This window comes from Tenrec ecaudatus, chromosome 4 (genome assembly GCF_050624435.1).
Source record: "Tenrec ecaudatus isolate mTenEca1 chromosome 4, mTenEca1.hap1, whole genome shotgun sequence".
Lineage (NCBI taxonomy): Eukaryota > Metazoa > Chordata > Mammalia > Afrosoricida > Tenrecidae > Tenrec > Tenrec ecaudatus.
The window spans coordinates 98,763,652-98,777,786 of NC_134533.1; the positions used below are offsets into that span (position 1 = coordinate 98,763,652).

General features: G+C 41.0%; 1 pseudogene; it reads right to left on the reverse strand.

Annotated features, from left to right (window-relative positions):
- Positions 1-4,376: 4,376 nt before the first annotated feature.
- Positions 4,377-6,826, reverse strand: LOC142445967 (DNA replication licensing factor MCM3-like; annotated as a pseudogene).
- Positions 6,827-14,135: the final 7,309 nt, after the last annotated feature.

Below are 14,135 nucleotides of genomic sequence, written 5' to 3' on the forward strand. Positions count from 1 at the left end.
ACAAAAATAAGTACAAGAAAGAATAAAATATTTTAAAATTGACTGTGGTAATGATTGTACAACTCTTTTAAAACATGATTTAATTATTGAATTATGTGGTGTGTGAACTTTATGTCAGTGAAACTACCAAAACATTTATGTCTCACATATATTACCTTTTGTATCCTTCTAAGAGAGTTAAAAATAGGGGTGTTCATGAAGTGCAAACATTGTGAATATTAGCAGTTACTTTAAATTTCTAAGCAATGTGTAAGCTTTTTCTAACCCAAGCAGAGATTCTCTCACAAATCAAGAAATAATTCTGACTAGTCGGACGCACAGGGACCATGGCCTCACCTGTAAAATGAAAGCAAAATAATCAGAACGTGTCATGTAACAACTACTAACCAGAAACACACAATAGATGATCCTGAATAGGATGACAGAAAAATGTAGACCGAACTCAAACTTTTAGAATAGATCACGCTTACTGCACCAGTAGAAACTAAAGGCATGCTGAGAATATTCTTGGGCTCATAAAATAAACAATATTACCCTTTGAGTGTGGTGCTCCATTCAATAGCCATCTAGACAGCTAACATTTACTCTAAATCAGATCTGAGAAGGTATGAGGGCCAAGGAAACTAGATTAATAGAACAAGCAAAATGGAAATAATAAAAATGCTGACACTTTGTGAAAATTGTAACCGATGCCTCTTATCAACATGTATAGAAATTGTTAAATGTGAACCTAATATTCTGTGTAAACTCTCACCAAGAACACAATTAGAAGCAACAAAAAGAAAGAAAAAGAGAAATCATTCTGCTGTCCTAACTGGATAATATTTTAGAAGACAGTCTAATAGGTACATTATTCTCATGAGTCCATATGTTTTTTCAAGTGAAAGCAATTAAATGAATGATGACATCAAAACTTGTTCTCAGAGTAACCAGAAATCTGGTGTTGAGGACACATCTAAGCCCTGGGGAAAGTAAATAGGAGTAACAGGAAATATTCTCCAGCTGCACTAGGTTAAATGAGGATTGTAATATACAAACACTCTTAAGAAGAATTATTGTCGAGCCTCAGCAGTTTAAAAGTAACAATTTTCTATTATATCTCAGAGAGAAGCTATTGGTTCTATCTACAAGTTAAATACATAGAGAGACAAAAGAAGACTCTTTCCTACTGTTAAATTACTTTTGAAAATTATCCTAAGAACAAAAAGGGCTCCCGAAAGTTCAGCAGATTGTCTTCTTGTTGTCGTGTGCCATTACCTGCACTCTGACTAGTATAGAACTATGGGCTAGTATAGAACTACCCTATAGGGTTTCCTACGCTGAAACCTTTATGGCAGGGGATCACCAGGACTTTTCTCCCACAAATCAGGCCTGAGAATTTACATAAGTAAAAGCACTCCCATAATGTTCCTGTGATGGGAAGTTAAGAGATAAAGGGGGGAGCAAGATAGCTGCTCTTATGTACTAATCTGATAAGAAAAACTTCTATTTGAAGTTCAAAAATTAACAAAACTACAAAGTGATATTAGGCTCCTGGAGTTGCCCACACTGCAACCATAATCTCTCCAGAAGTAGACTTCTACAGCTTTCTCCCAAGAAGCAGCTGATGGATATGAAATGGCAGCCTTTCACTTAGCTGCTGAGAACATAACCACCAGGGTTTCTTAAAATCATCAGTAACTGCGCATTTCACTCCGTGGTACAGATGGTTAAGAGCTTAACACTTGAAGGTTGGTGGTTTTAATCCACACAGAGATGCCTCAGAAGACAGGCTACAAATCTGCTTCTAGAAGTTCACCTCCCTGAAAGCCCTAAGGAGTGCAGACCTTCTCTACACAATTGGAGTTGCCATGAGTTGGAATTAATTCTTGGACAACTGGCTTGTTTGGGGGTTTGCTTTGCTCTGGTATCAAAGTACTAGATCAGTTTTTCTGTCCCTAGACTAAACCAGGTCTCAGCTTCTCATGGGAAAGACCCTCAAAGGAGAACCAGCCAAATGTCACTGATTCCATCGACAGAGTACAGTCGCTCAGTAGAAAGACTGGAAGTATAAATGAAGCTCTGAGAAAGAGCAGACTATGAGAACATGGGGCTTTGCCACCGCAAAGCAGGTTTCCTCGTGCTCTGTTGTTAAGTCATGTGCAGAGACTGCTGATGAACGTGTATTTCAAACTTCAAGAATAAATCTTGGCTTCATATTGACGCAAAGGAAAATTACAGATTTTACTCTGTGACCATTATCTGTTTTCTACCGTCCTTTCCATTTAACAGCAGTAACTTCTGTTGGTGTTTTTAATGAAAGAGCACATAGAAGTGACATACTTCATATGGTTTTATTTAAAGAGAACTCATAACATTTCTGGAGGGCACTTGGCTGTATAAATCAAAAGTTTCTAAAGTACATATTCTCTTTGACCCCAAAAATTAATTTCTTGGAAATTTTCTTAAGAGAAATCAATGTGAATGTGTCATCAAATGTTTATTAATATGGATATTCATCAGAGCAAGGTTTATTTTTAACCAAAACAAGAACAAGCCAAATACCAAACTCGCTCATAGTGACCCGATAGGATATAACTACTCCTGTGGATTTTGGAGACTGTATGTGACTCTTCACAGGACTGGAAAGCCTCATCTTTCTTCTTCAACGTAGCTGGTAGTTGCAAATGGGTGACCTTTCGGTTAGCAGCCAAATGCATAACTACTAGGCTACCAGCCATTTAAATATTTTAGGAAATTTTTCATTGGTATAGAAATAAATTAAGTATATAGTATTATATTCTTTTAAAATATAAAACAATAATCTGAATATTTGGGGGGGAAACTATAAAATTGGGAATGTAAAAGACAAAAAGTAAATACAAAAACGTTGAACAATAATGCCTATCTCTGGAGTATAGCAATAATTTAACTGTTTCTGCTTGTTTTTCAGTAAGCATGTAAGTGTTTTAATAAAAACAAAGCTTAAATATAAATAATTAGATATTTTTAAATAGCAATGAAGGTAATTTTTAGAGTCCATAAAAATTAATGGAGAACTTTGAGAACTTCATAGAAGTTCTTTTTGCCTTCACATATAGCTAAAGTGCTTGGGCTAGATAACCACATGGTGGTAAGATCCCACTCAATCTAGCAAAAAGAGGGGAAAAATCATGAGTTAATTAGTGGAAAATTTCAGCAAAACAATTGTAATGACCTTTCATAACAAAAAAACTGTTCTTGATCGCGGTGATCTACATATAACCCCTTCCCAGGGGATGGACAACAGAAAAGCGGATGGAGGAAGACAGAGGTCAGTGTAAGACATGAAAAAAAATTCTAAATTATCAAATTATTCATGATGGAGGGAGAATGGGAGAGGGGGAAATGAGGAGCTGATATCAAGGGCTTAAGCAGAAAGAAAATGTTTTGAAAATGATGGCAACATATGTACAAATGTGCTTGACATAATGGCTGGAGGTATGGATTGTAATAAGAGCTGTAAGGGCCCCCAATAAAAGTTTCTACCCAAAAATAATGTTCTGTGAAAATCTCCTATGGTAATCATTTTAGAATGCCCCATCATTTTGCTGAAGGAAACATCCTGGCTAGTGGGATGTTTGTCGACACAATAATTTCTTACTAAAAATAAGTGAATGAAAACAGTAATGGAATTGTGCTTGTTTTTAATTGGGATGCAGTAGACAATGCCGATGCTTATGAGACAACAAGTATTTCAATGTCATAGAATCCACCCATGGAAGAACACAGACTTAATTTCCTTTCGTTGCTGTGCTCTTTAGTGTTCTGTGTCGATGTATAGCTGGTATAGTTGTCTGCTCCCTGCACAGAAATTACAATCTGCACAGCAAATCAGATGTACTCACTTAATATGGCCCTTCAAGCTACAATTCCTTATGTGATGTATTATAATTCTTTACTCTATGCATATGGCTATAATCCCATTTTGGAGGGCACTTTCTGTTACACAATTAAGGTGGGGTGTATCTTTAGACTTTACTAGAGGAGGTGACTTAAGTCACCATCCTTCATTTCCTTCAATATGAAATGGATTGCCTTTTTCTTTTTTCCTTTCTTCCTTTCTTGCTTTTTCTTGCTACTCCAAAGAAAGCGTTATTGACCATTATGACTTGCCTCCAACTTTCTCTCCAGCAGCATAGAACAACTCAAAGCATGTTATAAACCAAAGTACTTTGGAAAAGAAAAGTCAGCCAAAAAATACAGAAAGGAAGAAGAGAAAACAGCAGTGTCTACTCCCAAATACTTAAGTCATTATATGTTATTGACAGAAAGCAATGAATGGCTGGTTGGATTCAGATGAGATGTGGGGAGAGTAAGATACAGTGATTTTCAAAGAAATTTTGAGCAAATAGTCTTCATTCTGCCTTAATGTAACCTCCATCACCCATGGCTTCCATTGATTTATTATCAGTTTTCTCATCAGTGTCTCTTATCTTCACTTCAATTAACCAGTTATTCAGCTAAAAAGGCAGGGGTAAGGGTGAGGTAAAAAGGTGATAAGCATGAGAGAAGCATTATTGGCAGAACGCCATGGTTAGGTCATACCCCTTTGAGGAGGAAGATGGTGCTCTCAGACATCATGGATTTTCTCAGAGAAGCTTCAATCTCCACTGAAAATGGGTCTCCTATGTCCAAAGTGATGGCTTTGATAAGACAATCTATGCTCACCAACTGGGCATGGGCTTCCCAGAACAACTCCAAGCGGGCCCACCACCTTGAATGCCTTTAACCTGGATTCACACACCTCCACCTTCTGGGATTCCTTGGTCTCCTGTGGTTCTGTCACTTTTAGAGTATTCCTTGAGGCCTTTGCTCCTGTGTTGCTGAAGTCATGGGGTTATATGAGTTCCCATCCTTAGCCTCCACATGTTGATGCTTCTTCCTTGTCTGTCCATCATCCTCCTGGCTTTTCTCCTATTCATCTTCTGTCTCTGACTCATCCTCATTTTGCTTCTGACTCTTTTTCTCCTCCATAACCTTCTTGAAGAAGGAATACTGGACCAACTGGACCAATCACAGCTCCCTCTGTATCCTTCAGGTCCACAATCTTGCTTATGCAGGGTTTGGCATGACCATGGCCAATCACATCAGAGTTTCAATTGTCCAGGCAGTAACTGGGAATGTCCTGGTGATGTCCAAGGTCATGCTGCTTTGGCTGCATAAGTGTGAGTGGTCTTCTCCAATGTAGGCAGTCAACTCATGGGTCAGGATGGACCTGATGATTTGGACCACATGGATGTATTTCCTCATAAGGACTACATTCACCATCTTGTTCCTTTTCTTCTTGGCCTCATTAAGATAGTTGTCACATTTATCATTTATGTAGGTATCCTGCTGGCCCTCCCAGCCAAAGCTGGGATCATCTGTGGTCAGAATATACACAATACCACCCAAGGGCATCGCCATCCTGCTCCCCATGTGCTTTAGAGATGCATCCTAAGGATGTGGTCTGAGACCTCCCACCCCACTCAGTTGATCCCTTCTAATGAAGAGTAAGTTCATCTGATTCAGTCTAATGAAGAGTAAGTCAAATCGGGAGAGTAATGAGTCCTGCAGCCCAGTCATCTCCATAGGGACTGTACACTGGTCATACCTGTATGCCCACTGAATCCCCTTCATGGATGGCAATGTGGTTCATGTCAGACATCTTGCAAATTCATCGATACAAACCACTCCACGATTGGCCAGGACCATAGCTCCTGCTTCCAGATAGCACTCCTATTTCCTGGTCTGTGGTGACCGCACTGTCAGACCCACTCCAGAGAAACACCAGCCAGTTGGAGGGATAGCACAGGGAATGTGCAAAGCGCATACCGCAGAAGCCGACACTTGGCAACTAATGGATCTCCTCTTATAAGAATATTGATATCCCCACAAATGTGCTTGCCATTTTTTAAGGTGTTGCGCCACCCCTTTCAAGAGCAAGCAGAGGATTGCCTTCTTGGCATAATCACGCTGGTGAATACTAGTGGGCCATTAACCTGGCCAGCTGGTCAAACATATCCTTGCAACTGGTTCCAATGAACTTCTTGCTCTTGACTACATTCTCAGCAGAGAATGGAGACTGGATATCCTTGCTCATTTGCTTTACATTGTAAGCAATGAGGACAGCACTAAAGTATGCCCTCCCTTCTTTCCAGGAAGGTAACTAAGTCCTTACCACCTGGACCCGGTCACCAGGCTTCACTTTATCCACCAAGTCATCATCTAGATTGACATCCCCAGAACAGGGGAGTTGGTTGGCTGGGGCCTTCTCCATCATCTCCTGCATGGTAATGGTCTGATGAGCCTGTCGACAGAAAGACCGTATTCAGTGTCAAGGGGGTTGCTCTCTGCATCCATAGTGGGATAGACAGAATGGGAAGGAGACGCCACGAAAGTGGTGAGATCACCACTTCACTGTCTTCTTCATAGCAGAACACTAATGGATCCTGCGAGCAACTTTGGGTCAAACTAGAGAGGATTTTGGTGACAGTGCCGTCCACATAGACAACACAGCTGAAGAAGCATGGTGAAAGTTCTTGGGAAGGCATGTTGATGTCCTCTGAGGAATTGCTATGTAGAACTCCTCGTACTTCTTGGCATAGGTCGCATCAATGGAGACCACAAAACTACTTAGGGCCTGCTGCAAGGCAACCAGTTCCTCACAGGCATTGCTCAGAAAGCAGTTAGTCCTCTTTTCATTTTTCTCCCACCGGCTATTCATGTTGACTACCAGCCCATAATGGGTCATCAGTTCCAGCCCTTTGCTTTCATAAAGTCCCTGGTCTTTCTTGTCAACCAAGAATCTCCCAAAGCTACACATCACCTAGCACCACAGTCCAGCTCATGCTTATACCCTTGAACTGCCTCCAGAGGTCATGCAGACGCCCTCATATAACTCCACCAAGAACATTGGCTTAAGGCAGTGTGTATTTTATGCAGTTTTATCTACTTCATTTATAAGTAAAATATCTATAGGTATAACACATTATTTAGACACATAAATTCAATTATTAAAACATTTGCTTGCAAACAAAAATAAACCTCAAAATAATTCCTTCTGGTTCATTGAATATATTCTTTATTTTGCATAAGCTCCAAGAACATAAAATAGTTGCAGAAATAATTCATCTTAGTCTAGTGAACTCTTTTTTTAAAATGGAGACTGGAAACAATTATAAAGCTATTTATAAACATGCAACTATTGAAAATAGAATTTTCTGTTTGGGAGTAAGCAATGAAAGATTATTTCCTATTAAGAAATCAAAAATGAAGTAAAGCGGTCACAGAAGTGGCTACAAACATAAGTAGCAACTTTTCATCAATTTTTAAATAATGTTTAATCATTTTTCTGAAGTATTTGATGACATACAAAGGGAAGGTCAAACAGTGTTGTTACTGGGGTTCCAGTTTATCCATGCAAGCTTAGGAGAAGCAGTCAAGAAGTATTGCTGTAGAATCCTTAAAAAACTTTATTACACAGAAATATCAACCCCCAAAACTATCATTTCTCAACATATACTAGATACAGGTCTTCAGACAGCATTTCCATTTCTCTAACCCTTCCTCAAAGAATTCTATGCGTGGGTTTTTCACAAATCTGCAGCTTGGGCATCCTTGGAGGACTCAAATCATGCTGCTTTTAAATGTTTTGTGTGTGTGTGTGTGTGTGTGTGTGTGTGTGTGTGCTTAGGGAACAAAAAAGAAGTCTGAAGGGGCAAACTTAGGGATAGGGGCAGGATAAAGTAAGGTTTCCCTACAAAATTCTCCTAGGGCAGCCCTTGCTACCCTTGAAGTATCAGCAGGAGCTTTGTCATGATGAAAAAGAAAGAATCCCCAGCACAATCTTTCCGGCCTTTTTCTCATCAGTGCAGTTTTCAATTAAAAAAAATCATATTAAGACCCTACAACCATTCTGTCCTTCAAGAAAATCTATCAAGATAACCCCTTGAGAATCCCAAAATCAGTCTCCTGTGCTAATCATTCTGTCTCAACTTTAATTGGCCCAGCAGATGCCCTTAGAAGCCACTGCTCTGATTAAACCCTTTAAAAAAATAAAAGTCTCCCTAATAAGATTAAAGCACGTATATTCCTGAGAGAACTTTTCCAAAGTCATTTACTGATGATGGTCTCGCACAACCCCAACAATCATTGCCAAATGTGAGCACATGGTTACAGCCACCATACCAGTGCATTTCTTTCAGAGTTTTCCTCTTTGAGCCTATACCAAACATGAGGTCCTGCTCCAGGGACTGGTCCCTGCTCAGGATGAGGACTCACCGTCTTTGATTCTCGGGACCAGTCTGGCTCTTCTTCCAAGAGAAATCTGTGTGCTCTTTAAAGTCCTTCACCAACACCATTTTTCAGAAGCCTTTCTCTCTCATCAACCTTCCTTATTCATTGTCCAACTTTCCAATGCATATAAGGCAATAATGGATCAGGGGCACCTAATCTTAAAAATGGCTGTGGTATAGTTTCCTCCAGGCTTTGCTTCTCAGCCTATTTTTGTCTGTAGCATTGAGATGTGTCTCCTGTATGCAGCAGATTGTGTTTCCTAAACCAGTCGGCTAGCCTCTGCCTTTGAATGCCTGAGTTCAGGATATTCAGGGTTATTGCATCCATCTGTGGACTCTGTGGTGTCATATTTTACCTTTTGAGTTGGGTGTTTTCCTACCTCCCTTTCTATTCAGTGTGTTGTCCATGGGTGTGTGGCAGGGAGTAGGGGGGACTCATTCTTGACTTCTTTCCACCCTTAAGTCAATTGTATCTTGGGGGTTGTTTTCTCTTTGTTGTCCTGTGGATGGGGTTGTTCTATGTGGTGGTCTCTCATTTATGCTTGGTGAGTGTTGCTCTTCTGTCCAGACTGGGTCTGCAAGGATCTTTTGTAGGGCTGGATTTCTTATAATATATTCTTTGAGTTTTTCCTTGTCTGGGAAGACACATACTTCTCCATCTATCTTGATAGATAAGTTTGCTAGGTAGATTATTCTTGGGTTTGTGTTGTTTTCCTCCAATTTTTGGAATATGTGACTCTACTGACTCCTCTTCTTCATAGTGTGCACTGATAGGTCTGAGCATATTCTTATTTGGGAACCTTTAGATGTAACTGCTTGTTTTACCCTAGCTGCTCTCATGATTTTCTCCTTTTCCTCAAAGTTGGATAGTTTAACTATTATGTGCCTTGGTAATTTCTTCTTGGGATTCAGTCTATCTCGTGCTCTTTCAGCCTCCTGAATGGTTGCCTGGTTTTCATTCACTAAGCTGGGGATGTTTTCCTCCAGTAATTCCCTTGCTATTTTTGTCATTGACTTCTTTGTTGTGTCTTCCTCTGGTAATTGAATTATTCTGATGTTGTTCCTCTTCATAGCATCAGATATAGCTCTTAGGTTTTCTTCAGCTTCTCTGATCGTATTTGACATTTTTTCCACATTTGTTAAATTTTGCAGTTCTCTGCCTCCTCCAGTCAGTTGGCAATGTACGTGAATGTGTCACTGGCTTTTCTTATCTCTTCCCTTAGCTCTTGTATTTCCTGTTGATGTATGGTCTTATCTTTTCTATCATTTCATCATTTTTCGGTATTGCTTCCCTCATATCCTATATGACTCTAAGCAGCATTCTGAAAATTTCTTTCTGTGACAAATCAATATCTGCTTCTTCTATGCATGTCATGGAGTTCAGGGCATCTTCCATTGCCTTTTGTTTCTCCTGCTTTTTCACTGAGGTCGTTAGAGCTGCTTGCTGTTTGGGTTGTGTTGTTTTAAAGGAGCCCGGTGCCATATTCCAAAGAGTCAAAAAGCACTGGGCTCATTCTGGGAGACTTGTAAGAATGCTTCTTCGAAACTACCTGCAGCTAATTGCACTATGCGATTGGGCTACTGATAATTGCACTATGGGATTGGGCTACTCTTGTGGCTTTGCTCTTTCCCTAGCCAACCAGTCTTCTGTTATTTGGAGGGCAAGTTGGATGATCCTCTCAGGGGACACTGATTGGGTGGTTTGGGGCCCATAAGGATGGCACTGTACTGGATGATCTCATAGGAAGTTATGGTGGTATGGCCCACGGAGGCTTGGGGTGCCACCAAGGGCATGCCAAAGTGCCTGCTGAACCAGGAGTGCAGCCACAGGCAGGTGGGTATGCCCACTATGGTGTAGAGCACTGTGGATGGTGGGCAGAATTGCCTTAGTCAGCTAGATCACAGCATAGATTGAGCAGAGGTTCCTGCAACAGCAGGGAGTGCTGGAGAGTGTTGGCAGAGCTGCCTTAGGCCATGTGAGGCACTGCAGCAGGAGGGAGGAAGTTCCATCAGCCACATGGGACCACAGAGGCTTGGCAGGGAACTCCCCCAGCCGCATGGAGCACTGTGGGAGGCAGGCAGAGGTTCCCCAAACCAAGTGAAGCTCCCAAAGAGAGGGCTGGGTTTTCCCCAAGCTACTTAAAAGGCCTTGGAGGGTGGGCATGAGTTCCCCTGCAGAGGAAGGTAGGCAGGATTTCCCCAGCCATGTGTGATGCTGTAGACGGCAGAGGCTGAGGTTGGCAGTGTGAGAGGAAAAAGAAGAGGGGAAAAAGAAAGACTGAGCCCACTGACTCTGTGGGGACAGGAAGAGGGAGGAGAGAGATACAAAAGATATAACTGAACCCCTGATCGTGCAGCTGGAGGGGTTTAAAACCCTGCCCAGAGGTGGCAGCAAGCTGTGGCTGTGTTGAAGTAAAGGCTGTAGCTGGGCTAAGGTTAAACCTTAACCAGCCTCCACAGTGGTAAACTAAAATCCCACAGCTCCTCAAAACCTAGTGAATCTGTGCTACTGCTGCTCCTGTGACCCAGCAATGTAGAATTTCCCTTTTAGTTGCCCTCCTTCACTGATTTCTGCAGAGTCCCTCTGGCATGTGTTACTCGGCTGCCATCTTGCCATAAGCTACTCTGTTTTCATATCTTACAGCATCCACTGTCTCCCTTCACCCATATTTCTGCTGTTTGTTACCCTAGGTGGTGGTGAGAGGGGAGGGGTCTTCCATCAAACATTGTAATCAGTTCCCCCTTTCTCTTCCCACCTTCCTCCAACCTTCATGATATCACTACTCCCATCATTGTTCCTGAGGGATTTATCTGTCCTAGATCCTGTGTGTCAGGAACTCTTATCTGTACCAGTGTACATGTTCTGGTCTGATCTGATTTGTAAGATAGAACTGGGGTCATGATAGTGCGGGGGAGGGGGAGCATTAAAGAGCTAGAGGAATGTTGTTTGTTCCATTGGTACTATAATGCACCCAATCTGGCTGGTTTGTCCCTTCCTTATGACCCTTCTATAAGGGGATGTCCAATTGTCTACAGATAGGCTTTGGGTCTCCACTACACACACACACACACACACACACACACACATGCACACGCACATTCGCACTATGATTCTTCTGATGCCTGATACCTGATCCTGTCAACACTCATAATCACACAGGCTTATGTACTTCTTCCATCTGGGCTTGGTTGCTTCCCAGCTAGATGACCACTTATTTATCTTCAAGCCTTTAAGACCCCAGGTGCTATACATTTTAATAGCTTGGCACCATCAGCTTTTGTCACCACATTTGCTTATGTGTCCATTCAGTCTTCGGCGAATATGTAGGAAAGGTGAGCATCACAGAATGCCAGGTTATTAGAACAAAGTATTTTTGCATTGAGGGAGTAATTGAGAAGAGGCCCAAGGTCCATCTGTACCTTAAAATTTAACATGAATATATGTGCATAGATATATGTCCCTATCATTATATATAAGTATATTTATATATGTACAAGCCTATATTAAGACCTCTATAAATGCCTATTTCCTTTTACGTTGCTCTTGTCCTACTATCATGTTCAACTTTCATTCAGTTTTCAGTAATTCCTCTTGGCTACATTGCACTGATCAAGCTCCACCAAGGATTCTACTCCCTCCTCGCCATTGAATTTAGATCATTTGTTGTTCCCTTGTCCCTGCATTTGTTGTCCTCCCTTCCTTTCCCCAATCTTTCCCTCTCTCATGTCCTCACGGAAACCATTTGTCCCATTGTTTTCTCTTCAGGATTTTTAACCTGCCCATCTTATACAGGTAGACAGGGGGTGGGGAGGGGATATGAATAGTTCCAAGTCTGTCTGTTGACTTTTATGAATGTTTTCTGATCAAATCTGATAAGATGCCATGCCCTGCCCTGAAGTCTATTTTGGGGATTCCTCAGGGACTTCATTGGTTTGTTCCCCTTGCTGCTCTGTTGAACTCCCTTTGTGTTTCATCCCGGTTGGGGGTGGGGGGGGAAGCCCGGATCAGACCAGGCACAATTCCTGCACTGTGTCTCCAGTGCTGTCCGCTATAGTGCTATGGGTCAGTAGGGGACACCATGTCTCATGGTGGGGCCAGCCCTATGGTCCTCTCTGCATTGGCTTCTCTGAGCAGGAATATTGCCCTTGGGGATTGGTGGGCCAGGTTGCAGCTCTATCTATCTATCTATCTATCTATCTATCTATCTATCTATCTATCTATCATCTATCTATCTATCTATCTTCTTCCTTCTTAGTTTTCTTCTATGTGTTCTGAGCAGAACTGCCCCTCTCCCCAAGCTGTATCTTCAGTGCTGTCCACTGTAGTACATTCTTCTGGGAAGGCAGTCCATGTAGTCAGCTGTCTTCTAATGCACGAGTTTATCGTTAAGATCACTGGCAAATACCAAGCTCCAGGGAGGTTAAGTGATAAGCTCAAGACCAAGCATCTAGATATGTGCTGAATTGATTGTTTTCTCATTTTTATTCCAGGGGCAGTTCTACTCTACCCTGTAGGGTTGCTATGAGTTGGAATTGACTTGACAACAGTGGGCAATTCTTTTTAACTATTTTATTTACCACATTGGTAATTAAGGGTAAACATCATTTGAATGGTCTAAACAGAGATCTGGCTGTAAATAAATTATTTCCTTAAAAACCTTTCAAGTAATATTTTCCAATGATTTATTTTTCCAAAATAAAAAAAATGCATCCAAGATAAAAAGTGAATCCTTAGAAGCCCAAAGGGGAGAATCTATTAATGAATGTCAGCTATTCCTGAGGTGGTTAAAAATACACACACACATATGCATGCATGCATATCGCCTGAAGAAAGGGGCCAAACTTCAAGGTACACACAGAGGTCCAAAATCCCCCCCAAAGAGATTAACATCACTGATAGAAATTATCTACTGAGTCCTTTCTCTAAAATTCTATCATTAAATCTGTTAATTATAAATAGCTAGCTATCTGTGGCCAAATATTTCACAATTAACCTAGACTAAAATGTAATAGGTACTATTTTAAACTTCAAAAAAAGAGTAAGAGATTAACTTCTATTTTTAATACAATGCGAAATGCTTTCATTCTTTTTGTTCTTGGGTCACTGCATTTTGGAACTCAGAGAATGAATGAACTTTATATGACAACAGAGGACAAAGTAGCACAAACTACAGATGTGGTTGCACTCAGGAAAGGCCCGTGATCCCTTTCATCTTAATAAAATGCTGCTTTCCAACCAAGGATATTGCAAGCTGTGTATTATCATCTATAGGTATGTATTTTATCCAGCTGATACTGTTATTGACATTTTCTCAAGAAACAAAAGCATAATCTATTAGAAAGCAAGTAAAGCAAGCAGACCCAAATAATGAGGATTAGTGGAATCAAGACACATCTCCTTCTTTGAGTGAGTCTTTAGCCTCTTCTAGCCTCAGTTTCCAGAGGACTTAATCTTTCTAAGCTAAGGAAGTGTTTTCCCTTTCAACATCTAATCCCTTACTCAGCTTAGAAAAGGTTGTTTGTACCTGACTAAATAGATGACACTTAGAAGAAAGGGCTGCCAATTTGCTTCCAAAGAGTCACAAGCCTTTAAAATTCCATGGAGGGCAATTCCACTCTGCAGCACTTAGGGTCACTGGGAGTCAAAATTGGCCCCATGGCAACTGCGTGTTTGTTTGTTTGTTTTATTAACCAGAAGATGCAAGGATAATCAAAGAGCCCAGCAGAGAATGAAGTAAGAGGAAGATCGATCATCCTTCCTGAGTCAGCTCTTTAGAACGCAATACTTCACCCATGGTGCTACAAATTCTCAGATCAGACAAAACCATTTCGCCTGTA